Here is a 4,752-nt window from a genome sequence, read left to right on the forward strand (position 1 = left end):
AAAAAAATAAAATGAGATAACTCATCGCTAGATAACAAAAGAAATAAGACATTGACAGAGTAATACTATAAATTATCTATTTGAAATCACAAACATCCTCAGAACACTTCGAACATGAAACTACAGGCATAGATACAAACAACACACTCCTCACTGTTACCACGGATGCACTCCTACCACTAACCTTCTACTTTAATTTGTGTCCTCCACACCATTCTATCATGGGGTTGTCCTTCGTAAGTTGTAACCGCTCCATGTCATGCCTAATCACCTCCCTTCAATATTTTTTTGATCTACCTCTAATTCGCCTAAAATCATCCATAGTCAGCCTCTCACACCTCCGATCCGTACTGAAGCATTCGTATCCCTCCTCATCAAATAAAACATCGCACCTCACTTTCCGTATTTTATCTTTCACCGAAGCCATTTCTCAACATTTTCATCTCCATCATTTTTAATTTTAAATGTGAAATTTTTTAACTGATTAATATTTACTTCATATAATATAATCGAGCAAACTATCATTCTGTATTAATTAAATAAAATAATAATTTATTTTTAATATGAAATCAAGTAAAATTAAAGGAAAGAAATATTAATTAATGTAGTACTATCGAAAGATCTCTAGCTACCTATAAATGGAGTAATAATGAGCGCATATTAGGGCCGGAGACGGTTCAATTTGACTCATTTATGATTTATGTTCACACTAGGTGGCTAAGTCATGATATGCACAGGTCCAATGTTGATCCTTGAAAAATTTATATTATGTATAATTTTATTATTTAATTAAAATTTTCATTGCTTTGGTTAATAAAATCTTAGTTAGACATATGTTATTATATTTAGATTAATAAAATATGTATAAAAATATTCTAGGTTGTTAATATGACACCCATATAATTTCGAGAGACAATCAAAAACTTTTATTTTATTTTTTAAATATTTATAGTTGTTAATTATTATGATTTAAGTACTTTTCAAATAGTAATTATCCAATATATAATAAAATACTTTAAGTTAGTTAATTATTATATTTTAGAATACCTTTTCTGTAATTTTCAAATAATACATATTATTATCCTTGTTCAAATTTTTTAGGCATTGATAATCAATTATATTTTAAGAATATTAAAGTTTTAAATTATTGAGATTTATAATTTTTTTTTTTATTTCAATTTAAGTAACACTGATATAATTTTAAAGGTCAACAAAATATTTTATATGTTTTAATTTTTTAAAATTGTTAATTATTGTGATTATTAATTATTTTTCAGATATTTTAAATTATTAACTATTATAATTTATAATACTCTTTATATAATCTTCAAATAATATGAGTTACTCTCCTTGTCCAAACTTTTGTGGCGTTGATAGTCTATTACAATTTTAAAAATAATTTGTTCTTTTTTTTGTTTTTGTTATTTATATTTTTTTTCCTGTTTTCAAATCTAAGTGACGCAATACTTAGATGGACAGAAACAACAAAGCAGATATATTTAAATAACTTATAATAATTAATTTGAAGCTATATAGCAAAATTACTATAAAAGTACTTGTATAAAAAATTATGTGAGCCTCATATAAGACGTCAAGTTAATTTAACATTAAAAATTATTAATTTTTAATACTTAGATGACTTATAATAATTAATTAAGAGTGGTATAGTAAAAATTACAATTGAAACAGTTAAAGCAGACATGTCATAAATATTTATTTTATTTTCTTAATTAAATATTTTAATTTTCTAATACATAAATAACATATAATAATTAATTAAGGGTGATATAGTAAAATTATGGAGCAAGCAGGTGAAATGACGGAGAACAAACATGACAACGGTGTCGTGCCTGCTCACTGTCACTTATATAATACTAGTGGCCTTACGTCGTGCTACGCACGGCCCAATGTTGATTATTAAAAATTCTACATCATGTATAATCCTATCATTGAATTAAAACTCATTTGGTTGATAAATTTTAAGTTAGACATGTATTATTACATTTAGATTGATGAAATTTGTATAACAATATTTTAAGTTTTTCAAACTTTTGTAACATTGATAGTCAATTATATTTTTTAAATAATTTAAGTTTTTAATTAATCTGATTTATAATATTTTTTCTTCTATTCTACTAATTAGAAGTGACATAGTAAAATTATTATAAAAAATACGTGTGATTTTTTTTTTAAGTGATCCTATATAAGATGTCAAGTTAATTGAAAACGTCAAAAAATAATTTACCATCGTATGCCTATTTTATCTTTTTTGTTAAATATTATTAATTTTTAAATACTTAAAGTGACTTATAAAAACATCAAAAAATTAACTTGTTATTTTATGTCTATTTTATTTTTTAATTAAATATTATTAACTTTTTAATACTTAAATGACTTATATAATAATTAATTATGGGTGATATAGTAAAATCACGACTGAAGCTGTCATGTCATAAATGTCTCTTTTAAATTTTTTATTAACTATTTTTAATTTTTTAATACGTAAATGATTTATAAATAATTAATTAGGAGTAATATAGTAAAATCCCGATTGAAGCAAGCATGTCATAAATATTTAATTTACTTTTTTTAATTAAATAATATTAATTTTGAAATACATAAATAACTTATAATAATTAATTAGGGATGGTATAGGAAGATCACGGGTGAAGCACCAATAGCAGTGGTGGCGCAGCGGAAAGGGGCTACCCAACCTACCCAGAGGTCGAGGGTTCGACCCTGGGTATGGACAAACAAATGGGGCCCGACGCGGGGCGAATCCGAATATAGTCGGACTCCTAAAAAGCGGATACCAAACACCGGGTGGTTTAAACCAAAAAGATCACGGGTGAAGCAGCTGAAGTAGGCATGTCATCCACAAGCTGCCTGCTTCAGCTGCTTCTTTGCCACCTAAGCCAACCGTGCTACGCACGGTCCAATATTGATCATTGAAAATTTTACTTTATATATAATCTATCATTTAATTAAAACCTTCATTTGTTTGGTTATAAATTTCAAGTCAGGCATATATTATTATATTTAGATTAATGAAATTTGTATAAGAATATTTTAAATTATTAATATGACACTCATATTATTTCAAGAGTCAATCATTTTTTTTTTTTACTTTTCACATAGTAATTATGAAATATATAATAAAATATTTTAAGTTTGTTAACTCTTCTAATTTAGAATATCTTTTATGTAATTTGCAAATAAAACATGATACTTTCTTTGTCCAAACTTTTGTGGCATTGATAATCAATTATATTTTAAAAATAATTTAAGTTTTTAATTATTGAGATTTATAATAACTTTTTTTCTATTCCAATTTAAGTGACATTGATCTAATTTCGAGAGTCAAACAAATAATTTATATCCTTTAAATTTTTTAAGTTGTTAATTATTGTGATTAATAATTTTTTCTTACGTATTTTCTGCTATATATGAAAGATTAATTATTTTTTAGATATTTTTAAAAATGTTGTAATTTATTATGTATTTTTCTTGAATATATAACAGATTAATTATTATTTTTTAGATATTTAAATTATTAACTATTGTAATTTATAATACTTTTTATGTAATTTTCAAATAATATATGTTACTCTCCTTGTCCAAAATTTTATGACATTGATAGTCAATTATGTTTTTAAAATAATTTATTTTTTTAATTATTGTGATAATAATATTTTTTTTTCTATTCTAATTTAATTAGCACAATGTATAGATGACCATAATAATTAATTAAGGATGATATGGTAAAAACATGTCTTAATTGACTTATAATAACTAATTAGAAATGATATAGCAAAATTACTATAAAAAATATCTGTTAAAATAATTAAGTAGATTTCATATAAGATGTCAAGTTAATTTAATATTAAATATTATCAATTTTTAATACTTAGATGACTTATAATAATTAATTAGGGATGATATAGTAAAATTATCGTTGAAATAACCGAAGCAACATATAATAAATGTCTCTTTTATTTTATTTGTTAAATATAATTAATATTTTTAATATATAAATAATATATAATAATTAATTAAAAATAATATAGTAAAATTATGAAGCAAGCACGTCAAATGACCACAAGCAGAGATGTCGACGGTGTGGTGTGTGGTTCACCTAGCACACACCACACCGTGACTTATTATATTGGAGAAAGGGAAGAAAGAAAATTATCCGCCGACCATTATCAATACATCTTTGGTATAGACCTGGTGACGTATTCCATCTTCTTGTTACTTCCGTAGTTTAGTAGTATTTGTTTATATGATTAAAAATAAATGTCTAATAATATTTGTTTAGATTAAAAAATTAATTGATAATTTATTCAATTTTACTTATTTTATTTATAATTATTATTTAATATATTTTTTAAAATATTACTTAATTATATTCAAAGAATGATATAGTAAAATTACTCATATTATTTACTGTCTCTTAATATGTATATCATGTCAATAGTGGATAAATATTATTGAACTGAGAAAAAAGAGTAATTTTATCATATTATATTTATTAATTATAAGTCATTTAAATATTGAGAAATGAATAATATTTAATAAAAAAATAAAATAGATATAAAATAAAAAATTATCTCATGTCTTTTTAAGTTGAACGAGTAAATTCGTACTACTATTTTTAGTACGTTGGACAAGTAAAAATGAAGAAAATGAGTATAGAGTGACACACACTAATATAATAACAATAATATATTTTATATACTTTCATAACTGACG

This window comes from Capsicum annuum, chromosome 1 (assembly GCF_002878395.1).
Source record: "Capsicum annuum cultivar UCD-10X-F1 chromosome 1, UCD10Xv1.1, whole genome shotgun sequence".
NCBI lineage: Eukaryota > Viridiplantae > Streptophyta > Magnoliopsida > Solanales > Solanaceae > Capsicum > Capsicum annuum.